Below are 21,088 nucleotides of genomic sequence, written 5' to 3' on the forward strand. Positions count from 1 at the left end.
CATTTGACGTGGGCAAAACTGAACGTAGACTCAGAGATAGGGTGTATGAACACCAATACGCCATTTCCCACAATAAGATGGACAATGCTTTGGCAAAACATGTCCATTATAATCCCAGCCACAAATTTAAATTTATAGTTATCAATAATATGGTTCCTGATATAAGAGGTGGTCCTGCTTCTTTTAAACTGGAAGAACTTGAATTATTATGGCAGATTAAGTTGAATGCTTTTAATTATCCTGGGTTAAATGAGGCATGTTCAATTACCAGCATATTAAAACTTAAAAATTTACAAAGATAATATTAGATTCCATCTTTTTTATTTTTTATTTTTTAATTCAATATAGCTTGAATCATTGTGCATAAACTAAGGGTAGTCTTTAGATGGATGTGTATGCCCCTGGTGGTTATATTGTTAAAAATCAAACACATTCTTATAACTTCCTGGAAATACTTCTATTTTATATTTTTAGGTATGTGACACTTTTTTAATTCTTTTTAATTGTTTAATCATTAATTCGATCTGGTTTTCCCGCACTTTTTTGTATAAATTGCTAGTAGCTGTGTCAGTTAATACTTCTGAAGAAGTTTGTTTACTTAGAACAAACGAAAAGCGCTTAAAGAAAGTTATTGTGTTTTACTTGGATCTGTTTATTAAACCCTCGTACAGTCTGCTTTGCCGTTTTGTCCGTTTGTTTGTTACTTTCTTAGTTTGTAGTGCCTGTTTTTTTATTAGTAATTACTTAATCTCTCCTTTACCATCCCTCAGCAAACCTGTGATGGATATCATTTTAGAGGCAAGGAGGCCTAGTACTAGAAAATCTTATGCTGAAAAATGATAAATAATCTGTGCCTGGAACCAGTCTCAAGGGATGAGCACAGCAGTGCCCAATTTACCTCAGATTTTATAATACTTAACTGAGATGCTTCACAAGGGCCTGTCTTTTTCCTCCATTAAAATCTACGCTTCAGCCATTTCAGCTCATTATAACACAGAACCTCCCCGCTTCTCTTATCCACTGCTCAAGCAGTTCCTCAGAGGGGCCAAAAATTTAAGGCCACCCAGGAGAGCTCCAACTCCTGCCTGGGACCTTAACTTTGCCTTGGAGAAACTCACTTGTCTTCCTTTCAAGCCAGCTGCTACTGCAGATTTAAAATTCCTTTCCTGAAAAACAGCTTTCCTTTTAGCAATCACTTCTGCAAGAAGGATATCTGAATTACAGGCCCTTATGGCAGTGGAGCCTTTCATAAACTTTCATGTGGACAGGGTGTCCCTCAGAACCAATCCCTCCTTCATGCCCAAGGTGGTATTCACTGTGGCTCTTAATCAGTCCATTCATTTGCTTACCTTCTTTCCTAATCCACAGAACAAAGGGGAACAGATACTGCACTCCTTAGATGTGCACAGGTAACTTAGATTCTACTTGGACAGGACTAAACCTCAAAGGAAATCTGAACAACTGCTGGTGGCATTTGCTGCAGAGACAGAGGGGAAAGCTAGTTCAAAGCAAACCTTTTCAAAATGGATAGGCCACTGCATTAATTTCTGCTATAAGCTCCATGGAAAACGTATCCCACAGGGCATCAGACCCCATTCAACCAGGGCTGCATCTACCTCTACAGCCTTTCTCAGGGGCGTCCCTACCAGGGACATCCTAGAAGCTGCTAACTGGAGTTCTGTACCTACTTTCACCAGGCATTATCATTTGCCAATTTTCTCTAAATCCAGAGTTGGCTTTGCCACTGCAGTCTTGCATTGCCTTATAGCTGGTCCTAAGTCTATTTAAATTCCTCTTCCCAACCTTAGCTTTGGGAATCTACCCAAATGTAATGACTGCAACAGTGAAACACGAAGAACATAGTACAGTAGTGTACATTTACCATAAATGTAGATGTTTGAGTGTATTCACTGTTGCAGTCCTGGTTACCCTCCCTCCAGCCCCCTTTCTTCTTTTGGCTATACCTCTACTTTCCTTTACTATGCTCAAAAAGCTTTTTGGTGTATTTGCTTTTTTGTTGGAGGTATATCTTTGTACTTTTATATTTAATTGCTTCCCATTAGGGGGCACCTGACATCTGGGGCAAGAAAAACTGATGTAATGACGTCGGCTGCATGTTTTATACCCCTGACGACCTGACGTCATGGAAGAAGGGACTGCATCCGAAGCAAGACCCAAGACTTTGTTAATCAGGCCGACTGAGGGCAACTGCAAGCAGATAACCCAAATGTAATGACTGCAACAGTGAATACACTCGAACATCTACATTTATGGTAAGTGTACACAACTGTACTTGCATGTCCTCCCCGCGGTCAAGTGGCATTCAAAAGACATGCGTGAATGGGTGTGCCTTCATTGAAGGTTGGGCATCGATCCGGCAACTCAGCACCCGTAAAAAAATCTGCTGCCAATCATTAGTGGACCGGAGTTCCACTGTGGCCATCCCTAACTGGGAAAAGCCGAAAGAAAACAACAACCACCCTTGATCTAAGGATGTTTGCAGATTGAATAGCTCCAGTCGTAGCTCAATGCAGACTGAATGGCATTCACATATTTTCTTATTTAGCCAACTTACTCATCTTCAGAACAATCTGTAATTTTAGATAAATATTTAGAAAGTCCTTCCTGAGTCTGACAAACAGGAATGTAATTCTAGGATGCAGAAAAAGGCTTTTTGGACACAGAAGAGGGTGGATTTTTATCTCGAAACATTCCTGAACTTCTCAGCTCACACTCAGACTGTAGCCAGAGAGTATCTCAGAATCTTGGGGTTCATGGCATTTATGATGCTCATGATTCCTCTTGGGTTACACATGATAAAGGTTCATTGGTTTCTAAAAAAACATATGGACCTAACAACTGCATACTCTGGAATTTCAGATTCCAGTCTTGGGCTTTGTAAAAAAAAAAAAAAAAAAAAGGAACTGCACTGGTGGAGACTACAAATACAAGGGAACTCTGGTTTCCTCTTTTCCCCTGTACCTCCAAGTCAATCTACAGTGACAGGTGGCTCAGATTTTGCTTAGGGTGCTGTGTCAATGAGAGTAAAAGTGCAAGGCATGTGGGATTTGTCAGTCAGACCAAAGCACACAAATGTCAGAGATGTTGGCTGTCATCTGTGCCTTAAAATCTGCCCATCATATGTGGTCCCCAGAACCTCTACAGATGATTAAAGGCAATACCACAGTGATGTACAAGCAAGAGGATACCCTGCTGTACCCTCTTTACAGTCTGGCAGTGATTCCTTGGGAGGTATCTCTTCAGCACTCATTAACCCTTCTATCAGAACAAAACATAAAGGCAGACAAGCTGAGTAGGACCATTACAGACCCTGAAGAAGGGAAACTGATGAGGAGGTCTTCCAGAAATTGATCATAAAGGCAGACAAGCTGATCCTCATAATTAGAAACTGAATGGGGGTCATCCAGGACTTAATACAGTTGTAGGGAGCACCGCATGTTGATCTGTTTACCTCCTTTCAAAACAGACAACTGAAGAAATTCTGCCCCAGGACTCCTTGCAAGTATACATGGAAACCAGATGAGTTTTCAGTAACTTGGACGTGAATTTTTCTTTATGCCTTTCCACCGATATCCAGGGTAATTTCTGAAGATTCAGAAGGACTCTCCAAAAATAATTGTGGCAGCTCCATTGTGGCCCAGGCAGCATTGGTTCTCCCTTCTTTTGCAGTTGGCCAAGAGCAGTTACCATAAATAGTTTCCTCATAAACTGGACTGGCCCACACAAGACAGGAGTTTGACGCAACTCAGTCATAAACATTGTCAACTAACCGCTTGGAAGATAAATTTCTATTTCCTTTTAAGCACCTCTTTTTTAGAGGATATGCAGCAGGTACTAAAAGGAGTCAAGAAAACCTGCTACTAAGTAATCTTGTATTGGCAAGTGAAAAAGATTTTCTAGTTGGTGCTTAGCCAATAACTAGAGCACTGTCAGGGATTGTCTCACTAATGCTCAAATATTTGTGAGTTACTAGCCTCAGCCTCAGGCCTTTTATGCTCTTCTTTCGAGGTATATCAAATGGCCATACTTCAGCATGTCTGCCCATGAATCCTCCACTTGAGACCTCCTGATACAGGTTGCTTCTTAGGATGTTAACTTTGTGCCAGAAAAGTTAAACATGTCTCCTTTTGAACCTGCATATCAAGCAGATTTAAGATTCATTACATGAAAAAAAGAGTTCTTCTCATTGCTCTGACATCTGCAAGAAGAATATCGGAGTTGTCAGCTCTCATGGTGGGTGAACCCTATCTGGTCATCCATATGGATAAAGGTATCATTAAGAACAAATCCCTTGTACATGCTCAAGGATGTTGAAGAGTTCACTTTTAATTGAACCCATCAATCTCCCAGTGCTATTTCCAGATCCTCAAAACCCTCCCAGTGTTATTTCCAGATCCTCAAAACCAGGGAGAAAGGATTCTACTTAATCTGGATGTGCAGACAGAGCTCAGGTACTATTGTGACAGAACCAAGTCCTTTAAAAAGGCTGATCAACTATTTGTTTCTCATGTTGGGTCAAAGAAGGCACAACCAGTCTCAGAACAGACTATTTCCAGTAGGTTGTCCTCAGCTATTGCCGTTTGTTGTGCCCAGCATTGTAAACCAGTTCTAGGAAGTATAGAGGCTCACTATACTGGGGCTTTGTCTTTTTCTATGGCATATTGGAAAGATGTGAACTCAAAGTATTTTAGAGACAGCTACATAGTCCTTTGTACATACCTTTACAAGGCATTACAAACTAGATTATTTTTGCATGACTGGCTTTGCTAGGATCATTTCCAGAGGCTCATGTATCCATAGACTTCCTACTCCCAGGTTGTATAGTCTTTGGCAATCAACCCATATAGCCTACAGACTACTACAGCAGTGGGAATGATGAACATAATATATTTGAGAAAGTTGCACTTACCAATAACAGTAGCAGCACCCCCCCCCCTCCATCCCCCTGTTCTTGTGTATAGGTACTTGTTGGGATATAAATCTGTCAGTTATTTCTGTTTTTGTAACTTTGGGGAGAAAGGCCTGAACATTTTTAAACTCGTGACTACTGTTTCACCTTCCACAAGATGGCCCAGACAGCAGTCAGAGTGAAAATGTGAGAGGGAACCAGGACTTTTGAAAGCTGTCTGGAGTTGTACCTTGGGCAAGATGCAATGCGTATAGCCCAAAGGCTACTGCAGCAGTGAAGAATTTGAGCATCTGATGTTATGGTAAGTGCAACTTACACAACTGTCCTTTGTGAATTGTTTTGGCTCTTCGTGTTGCTTGTATAACCTTAATGTGAGTGCCCCTATATCATTGCCTGTGGCAGTGAATAAAACTATCTCAAATGAGCTGTTCTTGCTGAATTAATGTTGCAATTCCAAGTGTTATATTCTATTATGAAAACAGTTTTTAAGTAAAATTATCTTGGTCAACACATCTGTGACTTACTCTTCAGACTGAGTTGAGAGCTAAGGGTCATGTTATTTAAAGATAATGTGTGGGACTCTGAATGCATGGTTTTAACATGAGTCACTGTTTCCGTACTTTTTGTTTTCCAGTCTGATCTTTGAGAAATTCCTTATTGCACACACTAAGTTAACACTTTTCCAAAGACCTTACCAGACTGTAAAGTTTTCTTATCATTCATTTGCCAGTGTAATAACTAGTTTGGTCATCTTTGTCATCTAACCACCTGACATGTATCCTTTTTGGTTCTGATTAATTGCAGTTACAGAAGTTACAGTAAGTTTCACAGTATCAGTTGCTGAATGGAGATCTCATGTATGTGCTTCCGAGTTGCTGTAGCACAAGGCCTGTCAGAAACCTATGCCTGTTTTGAAGTTGATAATTTGAATTGCTACTCCTTGTACATCTCCTTTTCTTGGAGATGTCTGGCTGGCTGCTGTCTGAGGACATGACAAATTTTAAGTAGTGACAGAAGGCCCAGATGGTCTATCTTCCTTTGTGTTCAGTAAACTCTTTAACATGAATTCCTGGCAGATTTCACAAGTTCTTACACCGTGCTCCTAGTCTAAGCAGTATGCACACATCATATCTGTCCTTAAAAGATAATTGCCATTTATGGACACACCTGCCTTTCTGTGGCAGGAGGGATGCCTAAGAGATGTCTGCATCAAAGCAACAAAATGGAAGCAGATATCAGTTACACACCCATAAATATACAACACTGTTTATCTCTAAGATACAAAAAAAGGGTTCCCCATTGGGGTTATTATCTAGCAATGATGCTTGACGACTTCGACTCATGGCCTTGCCTGCTAATGTTTGAATGCTTTGTACAGCATAAAGGGTGTGTGTGGCAAGAAAGAATTAAATAAGATTGGTCATATATTACACCATTATATCTTAAGTGCATAAAGACATCCATGGTGAAGATGACATTGGCCAGCATAGAAGGCAGAATGCTTGGCTAGGAAAGTCTTTCCAGATGTCAATCTCAGCCTTTGGCAGAATTCTCTGAAATAATGAATGCAGCAGTGGTTGTTCCAGGATCCATAATGTTTTAAGGGCTTTAAGGCCCCTTAAACAAGACAAATATGATTATGTTCTAGTGATGACCCATGTGGGAATGAAGATGCTCCACCCAGAAGGACTTGCAGAGATGCATAATGGAACTTACTGTGCATGGTTTAAAGGCAGGAAAGACACTGGTCTTGAGTATTATCTTGCCATCACTAAGAATGATGCCTAGATATCAAGACAAAATAACTAAAACAAAAATGTCCACAGATTCACGTGGGGTTAATGCTCCTAGTATATAGCACAGTACGATAATATAAAAAACACCAACCGGGAGCAATGCAATGAAGGGCATACAGTCCAGGATAAATCAGAATTTCTCCAACAGTAAAAATCACATCCAATAACGATATCCAAGAGGTGTATGAGACAAAAAGATTTAATTCAAGTGCACAAACAGGACAGTGGTGAGCGCTTTCGCATAATGCTTCATCAGACCATTTTAACTGCTGATACAACAGGACTAAAATACTAAACTTGGCGGGAAAACATTCAAAATCCACTGTTCTTAAAGATATATACCTCCACATAAAAAACTCATCAGTGCTGTACAAATTGACCTAAAATCAATATTGACCAAATATCTAAAAACATTTCAAGTATAGATGTATGAATATATATACACATGTTGGCACTGGAGAGTACCTTGTCAAATTATAACAAATCCATACATATATTACTCCAGGTCATGGACCAATATAAGTCCATTAAACATGTAATGCACCATCGAATATACTTCAAATATGCATATATCTTATAATAAAATTATATACACTCTACTATATATACATCTATTTAATATGTATTGCAATAAAAAATACATTAAATATTAAAAACATAAATACATATAAGACATTTGACATTCAACATTAATATTGACTCATCTGGGGGAGTTTTAAAAATAAATTATATCTTAAGCCTCCTCATTTTCAAGTAAGGCTTAACTGGTACTTTCCCACTCAACCCTGGTGGCTTATCGGACCTGAGCTTAATGATCCAGTCACTTTCCTTAGATTCCGTAAGAGTGAACATATCCCCCTTCCTAAATGAGTCATGTAATTTTTCAACTATCCTGAATTTGAACATATGGTCTGTGCCAGTCTCTACAGTATGTTTGGCTAACGCATTATGGAGGGTACCCTTCCTGATGTGATACATATGCTCACGCATTCTATCCCTAAGGCACCTGTTCGTTTTGCCAACATAGTATGCGGAGCATAAAGTGCATGTAGCCAGATAACCACATTAGTGGACATGCAGTTACCACTAGCTCTTGCTTTAAATTGACCGAACCCACTAGGATGGATGAAAATGGGCCTGGAGTCTATATAGGTACAAAAATTGCAATGTTCGCAAGGAACCGTATGGTTGACAACTCCCGGGTCACTATATGACTGAACCTTGGGATAGCATAATAAACTCTTAAGGTTCATTTTGTTCTTATAAACGAACCTGGGTTTGTCTCCAACTACATCCTTGATAGCTGGATCAACTGACAAGACATGCCAGTGTTTACTAATGACGTCTTTGATGTATCCTACGTCCCTGGTGTAATAAACAGGACAGGCAACTCCTCTGGGGCCACTACCCCCTCCTTGGTCATTGTTACCCAAGTCTACTGGTCTATTCGAGAAATAGGGTGCAGCTCTTCCCTTTCTCAGACTATCTATATCCAATGTACCTGTAGATAAATCTCTATCAGTATATCCTCTCTCTCTCAACATAGATGTGAGGCTACCTAACTCTGCAGCGAAACATGCATCACTAGGATTATACCTGGAAACTCGCATAACCTGACCTCTCACTATGTTCTTATAAATGTAACCTGGATGCATGCTATGTCGATGTAGAAAGGAGTTTCTGTAACATGTTTTCCTATACAATCCAGTATTTATAATACCCCCTTCCAATCTCTCTACAAAAATATCCAGGAAAGATATCCTGGTCTCCGATGACTCATAGGTAAACTTCAGGAAACTAGTAGTGTCGTTCATTTCTTGAACTAACTTATCTAATTCATCGACAGTTCCCCTCCACAAGAAAAACAGGTCGTCCACAAAACGCCTGTAGAAAGGGGCATACCTAGAATATAAACTGCTGGTAAACATGTGCCTGAACTCCCATTCAGCCATGACTAAGTTGGCGTAGCTATTGGCACAAGATGTGCCCATAGCTACACCATCTTTCTGGAGAAACAATTTATCTCCAAAACAAAAGACGTTGGACTCTAATATAACTTCTAAGAATGTCATAAGCAAATCAATCTCCATGCTATCAAGATCAGACACTCTCTTCAGGTAACTATCCACCATCTCAAGTCCTACAAGATTAGGTATCATCGTAAATAACGACTGTACGTCCATTGTGACAAATATATACCTAACGTCCGTTGAATTTGAACCCCAAAACGTATATAGATCTAACAAAAATTGTTTCGTGTCACGTAGGACATATTGATTACCGTTGACAATACCCCTCAACTTGTATTCAACATAAATGGAGAGTGGTTCCGTAGACCACCCTCTCCCAGCTACTATTGGCCTATAAGGTGGATTAAATAGATCCTTATGGATCTTGGGTAGGCCTTGGATAACTGGTATCAATGGGTGTACCACTTTTAAAAACTCAAACAACTTCTCATCAATTATGTCACTCTTAAAAAGATCTAATAACATACTGTTCACCCTTTCACAAATCTTGGTGGCCTGTTCCAGAAGGATGGAAATATAAAACTTCTGGTCACTCAACATGTTCAACATATCACTGTTATATCTTTCTATGTCTAATACAACCATGCCACCACCTTTATCTACAGGTCTCACAATAAAATTAGGATTTCGGCGTAGATTACTGAGTGCTGTTTTCTGACAAAAGTTTAGATTAAAAAACTTCTTATCATGTTTCTCTTGTCCTTTGTATCTCATATTATATAAATCATCTTCAACAAGTTTACTATATGCATCTTGTGCCAATAGCTACGCCAACTTAGTCATGGCTGAATGGGAGTTCAGGCACATGTTTACCAGCAGTTTATATTCTAGGTATGCCCCTTTCTACAGGCATTTTGTGGACGACCTGTTTTTCTTGTGGAGGGGAACTGTCGATGAATTAGATAAGTTCGTTCAAGAAATGAACGACACTACTAGTTTCCTGAAGTTTACCTATGAGTCATCGGAGACCAGGATATCTTTCCTGGATATTTTTGTAGAGAGATTGGAAGGGGGTATTATAAATACTGGATTGTATAGGAAAACATGTTACAGAAACTCCTTTCTACATCGACATAGCATGCATCCAGGTTACATTTATAAGAACATAGTGAGAGGTCAGGTTATGCGAGTTTCCAGGTATAATCCTAGTGATGCATGTTTCGCTGCAGAGTTAGGTAGCCTCACATCTATGTTGAGAGAGAGAGGATATACTGATAGAGATTTATCTACAGGTACATTGGATATAGATAGTCTGAGAAAGGGAAGAGCTGCACCCTATTTCTCGAATAGACCAGTAGACTTGGGTAACAATGACCAAGGAGGGGGTAGTGGCCCCAGAGGAGTTGCCTGTCCTGTTTATTACACCAGGGACGTAGGATATATCAAAGACGTCATTAGTAAACACTGGCATGTCTTGTCAGTTGATCCAGCTATCAAGGATGTAGTTGGAGACAAACCCAGGTTCGTTTATAAGAACAAAATGAACCTTAAGAGTTTATTATGCTATCCCAAGGTTCAGTCATATAGTGATCCGGGAGTTGTCAACCATACGGTTCCTTGCGAACATTGCAATTTTTGTACCTATATAGACTCCAGGCCCATTTTCATCCATCCTAGTGGGTTCGGTCAATTTAAAGCAAGAGCTAGTGGTAACTGCATGTCCACTAATGTGGTGTATCTGGCTACATGCACTTTATGCTCCACATTCTATGTTGGCAAAACAAACAGGTGCCTTAGGGATAGAATGCGTGAGCATATGTATCACATCAGGAAGGGTACCCTCCATAATGCGTTAGCCAAACATACTGTAGAGACTGGCACAGACCATATGTTCAAATTCAGGATAGTTGAAAAATTACATGACTCATTTAGGAAGGGGGATATGTTCACTCTTACGGAATCTAAGGAAAGTGACTGGATCATTAAGCTCAGGTCCGATAAGCCACCAGGGTTGAATGGGAAAGTACCAGTTAAGCCTTACTTGAAAATGAGGAGGCTTAAGATATAATTTATTTTTAAAACTCCCCCAGATGAGTCAATATTAATGTTGAATGTCAAATGTCTTATATGTATTTATGTTTTTAATATTTAATGTATTTTTATTGCAATACATATTAAATAGATGTATATATAGTAGAGTGTATATAATTTTATTATAAGATATATGCATATTTGAAGTATATTCGATGGAGCATTACATGTTTAATGGACTTATATTGGTCCATGACCTGGAGTAATATATGTATGGATTTGTTATAATTTGACAAGGTACTCTCCAGTGCCAACATGTGTATATATATTCATACATCTATACTTGAAATGTTTTTAGATATTTGGTTAATATTGATTTTAGGTCAATTTGTACAGCACTGATGAGTTTTTTATGTGGAGGTATATATCTTTAAGAACAGTGGATTTTGAATGTTTTCCCGCCAAGTTTAGTATTTTAGTCCTGTTGTATCAGCAGTTAAAATGGTCTGATGAAGCATTATGCGAAAGCGCTCACCACTGTCCTGTTTGTGCACTTGAATTAAATCTTTTTGTCTCATACACCGCTTGGATATCGTTATTGGATGTGATTTTTACTGTTGGAGAAATTCTGATTTATCCTGGACTGTATGCCCTTCATTGCATTGCTCCCGGTTGGTGTTTTTATAAGACAAAATAACTGTCTTAACAATTGCCTAAGTAGGTGATATCAGCCTAAGGGGATCCAGTATGTATCAATATGGAATGAGATGGTAGACATGATTTCCTGTTTCTCCATGGTAGGCTTACACCTCTTATGCCAGGACTTCTGTGTAGTGGTTAAAGCTTTTTTGCCCCTATAAAGCCTTTTTTAATGAAAGAGTCTCCCCTTCTGGACACTTCTACATAACACACACAGACTCAAGTTATGACAAACATCATGGGGCCACTAAATATTAAGATACCAAAAGTTGATGCTCTCCTGCAACTCAAACACATTCATATGTGTGTAGTTACTTAGACATAGTTTTGGTGCAGTGACACAACTCCCTGTATAGCAGGGTTTAGCACCTATCATGTCTTCAGGCTATTGGGTGAATGTGGAGGAGTGTCTCATATATATATATATATATATATATATATATATATATATTTATATATATGTGTATATATATATATATATATATATATATATATATATATATATATATATATATATACTGAAGATACTGATTTCAATGAAGGGGAGGGGTCCCCAAAATCACCACCTGATGGCATCTCATTTGGAGACATTCTTGAGATCCTGAAACAAAAGGGTGGCTGGTCTTCCCAAGATCCTTCTCCTGACAAATCAGTATTTATGGAAGCATTTGGTACTGGTCCATCTACCTTCTGGGTTACTCCCCCAGCTGATGAACTTATTGATTTGATTTCTAAGTGGGTATGGAAGGAACCTGATGTGATTGAGCCAGTCCCCAAGAGACCAAACAGGATTCTGCCTCTACCAGTAGGCTGAGAATATTAGAGTAAAGGGGTTCCAGTAGATGCCATGGTTGTGGTGGCTACAAAAAAGGAACTTGCTGAACAGAGTTACACTGTCATTCCTCCTAATAGAGAGTCAAGGGCAGTAGACATTTTTGAGAAGTGTTTTATGCTTCAGCAACATTTGACCTTAGATCACTGAACTATTTAACACATTTTACTAGGCTGCAAAGAGATTTGATTAAAGTTATCCAGTTCTCTTTCTGGAACTGGAATTGCTGAGGCTCAATAATCAGTAGTCTCTCAGTTGGCTAGCCTGCAGGCTATATCCAATTCATCCATGAGGCTTATTGCACACACAGTAGAAGGCACCTCAAGGGCTGTGGGTTCAGGCATTTCCATTAGGAAACATGCCTTTGATGGCACTTTTTTATTTGGCCCCACAGTAAAGGACAGCTCTCCAGGTGTGAGAAAGATGGAAAGACCCTGCCTGCAGTGAGTGTGCATTTTTCATCCATCAAGACCTTTTCCAGGAATCAAATGGGAGGTCAAAATATGTGGTTCAGAAAACTCTCAGGGCCCTTTCCAGGACACTTGTGGAATTAGTTCCCCTGGAGGGAGGAGCGATAATGGAAGATAATACCCCATGACAGAGGAGGCCCACAAAGCAGAGGGTGTAGAGATTCTTTTTCCGAAAGACCCTTTCTGCGTTCCTGAACAGAGGCCCAGTTGCCTACCTCTGGAGGCAGTCAGGGGTTGCTTATCTCTGCACCAGAAATCCTGGCTAAGTATAACAAAAGACAGTCGGGTGCAAATAATTATTTCCAGATGTTATATAATTGCCTTTTCCATACCTCATCCACTAGCCAGGAAAATTCCTGATGTTCCACCCAATCAGAGAAAAGCAGCAGCACTAGAAATCCAACAGATGCTAGAAAAAAAGTGTCACCCAAGAGGTCCCACCAGATCAAATAGAATCTGGAACCTTACTCAAGATTATTTTTAGTGCCAAAGAAAACAGGGGACTGGAGATCAGTTTTGGATCCCAGTGTATTGAACAAATCGGTTTAATGCACAAGTTTCTGGATGGTTACAGTTCAGTCCATTCTGGGCAAGGACAACGGGATGTGTTTTTCAAACCTTCAGGATGCCTACTATCACATAAAGATGAACATAGGTTCATAGGTTCATACTAGGCTATCTGCCCTGGGGCAATTATAAGCCTAGCCTGATTCTGTATGGCTTACACCACCCCTTGATTTGAGTATACTGTGCCCTTTTTAAGGTTTAGTTTACTGTGCCTCTGTCTAATAGTGACACAGGAGTAATCCCTGGGACAAACCTACGATCCCCCATCCACCTATCGAGATTCTTTTTGAAGAGATTCAGTGAGGTGCTCTGCCTCACATGAACTGGAATTCTATTCCAGAGCGAAGGGAGCCTCTGGGTTATGAATCTGTCCCTCCAGCAAGTTCTATTTATTTCTGTGCTGAGGTTCAAGTCCCTCGAGCGTGTGGCTCTAAGGGATTTAGATTTACTGAGGTGGAGCATGTCCATTAATTCTGGATTTGACATAGCTTTGTATGTCAGGCATAGATCGCCTCGAGGTAGGCGGTATGCAACTGAGTAGAGCTGGAGTTTTTTTAACCGAGCAGCATATGGCATCTGTTTGAGACCCTTGATCCTCTTGGTGAGATACTTTTGGGGTCTTTCTAATTGCTGCAGGTGTCGGGTAAGGTACATCCCAAAAGGGGCATTGTATTCTATGATGGGCCTGATGAGGGATGAATAAAGGGCACGATTACCTCTCTTGATCTAGATGTGAAACCCTACGTGATGAGGTGGGCTATGTAGAAGGTCTTTCTAACCACTTTGGCAATGTGGTTTTCAAAGGAGAGATTGCTATCAACTTGGGTCCCCAGGTCCCTAATAACTTTCTCTGTACTTAATGGGTTTCCGCCTATGTGGTAATTTGTGGGCACATTGTTTTTGCCAAAGGGTATGACTATACATTTTTTGGCATTTAGCTTTAAACCATGGTGCTGACACCAGTTATCTGTCTCTGTGAGACCTTTTTGAAGGATGTTTGTGCCAGCTGGAGAGTTGATTATGGCGCCCAGTTTGCAGTCGTCTGCGAACTTGGTGAGCCATAGTCCTCCCACGTTTACAGATGATTCAGAAGGTACTTACGCTTCCAGCTGGGAGCCAGTCATTATCAAATGCCCTTTGGTCTCACCACAGCCCCCAGAGTGTTCTCCAAGTGCATGGCAGTGGTTGCAGCTTACTTAACACTGCAAGGATTCTGGGTGTTTTCTGTATTTAGACAACTGGCTCATTACTGCCCCAACCAGGCATCAACTGATAGAAGCTCAGGATCAGGTGTTACAGACCTGTTTCCATCTTAGAATAACCAGTCTTATCTGCAACCATCCCAGACATTAGAATTCGTAGGAACAGTGTTCAACATAGTGTCTATGGTAGGTTCTGTTCCTCTACCAAGAGTGCAAACAATAAGGACGCAGGCCAGGAAGATAATTTGTAGTGCCAGAATTTCAGCCCAATTGATTCTACAAGCCCTGGGATCAGTGTCAGTGGAACTAATTTTAATCCCAGAGGACTAAAGATTCCACATGAGAATTCTTCAATGGATGCTGGCAGCACAGTGGTTAATGCTTCCTCAGCCCCTGTCTGCGAAGGTAAATATAATCCAGGTATGCAAACAATAGCTTTCCTGGTGGATGCATTCAGAACAGCTTTTACAAGGTTGTCCTTTCATCCTCCCTCAGCCCAAGGCCATAGTGACCATGGACACTTCTCAAATAGGATGGGGGGGCACTTCCTGGGGAAAACAGTCCAAGGCACTTGGTCCCCTGTAGAGGCCAACCTGCATATCAATATTCTGGAGATGAGAGTTGTGTTATTAGCATTGCAGGCATTCCAGGACTCTCTTCCTCTTGGGACAATTGCAATCTCAGACAGACAACATGTCAGTAGTCTGGTACATCAACAAGCAAGGTGGAACCAGATGTTACCCCCTGTGTTGAGAAGCCCTCAGAGTATGGCAATGGGTTATATCTTCCAACCACATTCTAATAGCAAAGCATATTCTGGGGAAGTCCAGTGTGATAGCAATCAAACTGAACAGGTCTATTTTACTACCTCGAGTGGTCTCTCAACAAAGTGACAGGAATGATTTTCAGTTGGTGGGGCCAGCCTTGCTGTAATCTTTTTGCATCTCCCCTAAACAACAAGTGCAGCAGCTTCTTTGCCTGATCCCCCCACCAATGGAATCACTGAGGGATGGCTCTGGTCCACAATTGCCCCCCCCCAGTCTTCTGTATGCATATCCTCCAACTCCCCTAATTCCCAAATTCTTTCAGAAAGCAGCCTGGTTGAAGAGCAAATTCATCCTCATTGCACCTTACTGGCTTCAGCAAATTTGATTCCTCTTCCTTTGGCCTTGTCTACTATACCCACCTTAGATTCTGGATTCAATCCAGACCTTCTTTCTCACCAAACAGACATGGCCCACCCAGCTATCTCAAATCTCAAACTAACAGTGTGGATTCCTCAATTCCTTTAAAAGCCAGGCAACCAATGCTTTCTTACCCTGTTCATTCCATACTTTTATCTTTCCATAAACCTTCTACTAGGAAACTCCACAGGGGTAAATGGAAGATTTGCTTTTTGGGCAGAACCGAATCAGATAGACCCATTCTCAGCTCCAATTCATTCTGTTCTAGAATTTTTAGCGAGTTTGTTTAACTCATTACATCTGAGTGACGCCTCCAGGTGCATCTGCAGTTAACTCTTACTGACGCCTCTAGGTATCAAATATTGCTTGTTCATATTTGCATCAGTAATTCCAAAACCATGCTATGTACAAGGTTTTAAAAGATTTCATCTTAAAGCTTACACAATGGCAAACTCAACTGCATTAATATTCTACCTCTGTCTAGTGCAGGAATATATTAACTGTTGTTCTTATGATATTAATTTATATAGATATAATGTTTACATTTTTCTAAATATCTCAACAACCAAGTAACACAGACAGAACTCCTCACCCTGATATGAAAGCTCCCAGCTAGATGAATAAAATGCTGGTGACAGTATGTGTGTAACTTGACTGGTTGCTGAGATATTGTAAGTTGTTTACAAAATATTACAAATGTAATAGTTACTGTGTTTACTCTGGGCCGGATTCATGAAGGCTTGCAAGGAGTCTAAGAGTAGAGTAAGACTCCAGACATCCAATATGTCTGCTGAGCGATCCAGCGTGCATGAGAGCTCCTAAAACTACTCTTGCACGGACAGTGTTATGTAAATTACCTCATTTGCTGCTAATAGCTATGCAAATGAGGTAAATTTGTGATCCAGGAAACACTAACCTGTCCGAGTAAGAGTAGAGTTATTTGCAAAAATGCGTTGGTAATGGAGTACCATTCTGCAAATAGCAAAACGGAGCTATGACAGCTCCAAATAAAGGATGCATCCAGTTGAGGAAGCATGCCAATGGCCAAATATAAGGTCATTGGCATTTTAATCTGTTGCAAAATATTAAAAATATTTTTTTCCCCGTTCTCCGATGTTTGAGTAGCGCAGCGCCTCGCAAATGTGCGGCACTATAAAAAACAGAAAATAAAAACAAAAAAGCCAAAAATAGGCATTTTATTAAAAATATTCCTCTGCCAAGCAGGTGAATGGCAGGCTGAAGACAACATGACTACTGAGTAGTGGTTGCTAAGGGGAGAAGCTCAGTTTGAGAGATGTAACCAAGCATTAGTAGGCAATCCTATGCAAATGAGGATAAGGATAGTGAATCCCAATTTTCCCTGCCATGTGAACCTTGTCCCTAGAGTGTAAGTGTAGGATTAGGGGAGTAGTAGAGTAGAAGATAGGTGACATCATGAGAGGGTATGTATCAAAGACTGTAAGCTTATTGGAGCAGAGTGGCATGTGTTTGCTGTGAGTTACTAAGGACTGGAAGAGGCGTGTCTACAGTTGTCTTAACTGAAACCGTGGATATCACCAAAGTTTCTTGCAAAGATGCTTACACTGTGTGCGTGCCTGTAAACCCGTCTAAGCCTGTGTGCATGTGTGTGCACCCGTGTAAGGCTGCCTAAGCCTGTGTGCGCGTGTTTGCGCTTGTCTGCGCAGCGCTGCCCCCTATGGAAACAGAAAGGGAAAAGGAAGGAAAAGAAGTAGTAGGAAGTTAACCAAGGAGAACTAGCAGAGCTGCCAGGTGAAGTCAATCAGAATCAGCCAATTACACAGGCAGTACACTAGCCCAGCCCAGCACTTAAAACTCTGCAAACAACATTCCCCCTTGTTTTTCTCAGAAACACTGCAACACTGCAGTCTACAAAGGGAAGTGAAAACTTAAAAAGCTTAACTGAGACAAAAAAATGTTAGGGGCTGCCATTGCTATTATAAGGCAACATGTGCAAGATGCTGAGGGTGGTGCCATTGCGAATGCTGCTGAGCAACCCACAGTGAGCAGACGGAGAAGAGTGTACAGACCCAGGGTAACTTACCAGAGGCTACATGAGCTGAAGATAGTGGAGCGCTATAGAGTGGACAGAGACCTCCTGCAGCAAATTGTTGAGCTGTGCAGGCCATGCCTCACACACAGAACCAACAGAGGGGAACCCATCCCAGTGGAAACCAAGGTATGTGTTGGCCTAAGAATACTAGCAACAGGTACCTTCCAGAGACCAACTGGTGATATGATGAGGATTTCACAGGCATCAGCATCCAGAGTACTGCACCAGTTCCTGAATGCCATGTCAGCACATGTCGGTGATCATGTATATTTCCCCAATTCCCATGAGGTATTGGCTGGCAATATGCGTCTCTTCCAGCAAGTAGCGGAATACCCTGAGGTAGTGGGTGCAATTGACTGCACGCACATACACATCAAAGCACCAGCTGGTGAGCAGGGTAGGGCCTACATCACCCGCAAGGGCTTCCACTCCATCAACTGTCAGGTCATGTGCGATGCCCAGGACATAATACTGAATGTGTGTGCTGGCTGCCCTGGAAGCTACCACGATTCCCATATCTGGCATCTGATGCAGCTGTACCAGACATTTGCCAATGGGGACATCCCTGACGGTCACCTAGTGGGGGATGCTGGATACGCACTGGAGCCATGGCTGATGACACCCATCAGAAATACACACACACCTGAACAAGAACTCCATAATGAGGCACACGCAGAAACACGAAATGTAATCGAGAGTGTGTTTGGGATGCTCAAGTCATGGTTCCGGTGCCTGGACACATCTGGTGGAGCCTTTCAGTACTCACCAACTACATGTACCCAAATTGTCATGGTATGTACCATGCTACACAATATGATCCTGCGAAAACAACTGCAGCAGTAACAGCATGGGGCAGGGCCAAACAGCCCCCCACCATTGCCAAGGCCTGCACAGGCACAGCGTGACTCAGAGGAGGAACAACCTAAGCCTGCACCAGTAGGGAGAAAGAGGCGTGCCCAGTATGCCTTGGCCTTGGCAAAGAGGCAATGCATAGCACATACACTGGCTCAGTAGGAACCCTGGAAATGATACCTCTCTCTGACTCGCACATAAAATAAAAGCGATGCCTAACTTGACACTACCTGTTTCCACACATGTATAGGGAGTGTACTATGTTCATCCGACCTAGGCAGCCCTGCAGCACCACCTGAGGCATGATTGCCATGTTTTAAGCAATATAAAGCAGTGCTAAGCAGCTTTTACCACTATTTAGTATATGTAAATAAAATTGCCCGTGCTAACTAGCGCAACGTCGAGCAAAGTCAGGTAAACATGCTCATATCTGCTTTACTGTTCTTTAAGCAGACTGGTCTGCCCAGCATGAAAATAAAAAGCAGTGACAGGGCTCGAACCCAGGATACTGTGCACTATAGTCACAGTACTGAACCACTAGGCCATGACAGCATTTCACTGGCACAGCCACAGCAGGACAATTGTACACTAATGCAAACACAAAGAAATGCTGTAGCATGCCCCTAAAGAGGCATATGGGTAACCTCCCCCACAGGCCTATGCAGACAGGGAACAGCAGTCCAGGTGGTGTGATGTGGGTTGGGTAGGCTATGAAGTCACAATCTAATATACGTGACAGTGGGTGCTAAGATCTGTAGTACAGAAGTATGCCTAAAGCCAGTACGATAGGCAACAGTACAGACCGAAATGGAGTACCTTACATAGCAGTGCAAGCCTAGCAAATGTGTATAAGTGTCAGGTGAACCCCTCATCCTTTGTACACCCACAGTAACAATCAGGTGTGCCCCCGGGTAGAAATGTACAAAGAATAGCTCTCCCCCCTGTATGTAGAAATGTTGATAAGTCTATACAAAGTGTCTCATGGAAGCCCTGCAGGCACAGCATGATCCCTGTTGATTTATGACACAAAGGTGAGCTCTGCTGTAAAAATACAACTTGATTTTCCACACACATATAGTATAAATGTCTATAGCGGCCGTGCTCAGACACTTCAACAAATGTAGTGGATTTCATTCAGCATCACACTGAAAGGTCATACTGGGCATGCTCACACACTTAATCTAAATATGGAGGTGATAATAAGGGATCTATGGACAAATGTAGTTAGTCATCTCTACTTCCAGAAACACATTCAAAAAGTGCTCAGAAAATCATGCTATGTGTTCACACAACCTGCCAAGGTCTGTGCATGTAGGTCAAAGGAGGTTCCCTATACTCATCAGTCATCAGACCCATCAGAGAGTACCACAACACACTTGTGATGAATCCGACTAGGCACCGTCAGCAGCTGGAAAGACCACTGAAGTACCTCAACAAGAGGATTACTGCCCTCAAACAGTTGCCCCATGCAACAAGACTGCATTTAACCCAATCTGTACTCTGTTGCATACTGCCTACTCAGGAGGTCTCTGCACAACAGACAGGTCCATGTCATGGCAACACTCAGATCTGTTCTGAGTGACAGTTCAATGGCACTAAATATACAGACCCAACTGATATTGCCAACATGCTGGCAGATAGGATCAGTGTTAACTTTACCCCCCTCTCACCCATGAAAGAGCACATCATTATAATGGAAGACTGCAAAGTTGCTGTCATCATGGCTGCACAGGTAAAAAACACTCTCCAAAGCCAGTATCACAGCAGCCATGGGACCAGATAACCTCCCAGGCTGTGTTCTACACAAACCACAGAATGAACAGGCACCACACAGACGTACCATGTTCAGTCATAGCCACACCTCAGGCTTTACCAGCTGAATGGTGAACAGCGATGGTTATCCCACTACACAAGGGTGGAGTCACCACGGACCCCAGGAACTAGCACCCCATTAGCCTGATGAGCCTGCCCTTCAAGGCCATGGAATGTATCATCATACAACTTATAAAAAATACAGTTGTAATCCCCAAACCCTGGACCACAACCATGTTGGGTTTGTAAAATGCAGATCATGTCTCCTAAACCTGATAGATGACATTGAAGCAGTCACCAGAACCGTAGACAAGGGTAAGGTGGTTCGCACAGCCTATGTAGATCCTGCCACGGCTTACAACACCACCCTACACTCTGTAAATATAGATAAACCCACAAAACGAGGTATAAATTGCTATGTCACAAGATGGGTTGCCAACAGGCTTACTGACAGAACACACACTGTGAAAGTAGCAGACTCCATGTATGACTTTGGACCAGTGATGAGTGCAGTACCACAGGGTCCAGTCCTGGGTCTTGTCCTGTTTACTATCTACTTCCCTGAAGTAAACTTTAACATGGAAGGTTTATGGCTACTGAAGTTTCCAGATGACTGCAAACTAGGAGCCATAATTGTAAACACTAAAGATGTGGACATCCTACAAAAGGGCC

The sequence above is a fragment of the Protopterus annectens genome, chromosome 11.part0 (genome assembly GCF_019279795.1).
Source record: "Protopterus annectens isolate FY-2018-M chromosome 11.part0, PAN1.0, whole genome shotgun sequence".
NCBI lineage: Eukaryota > Metazoa > Chordata > Ceratodontiformes > Protopteridae > Protopterus > Protopterus annectens.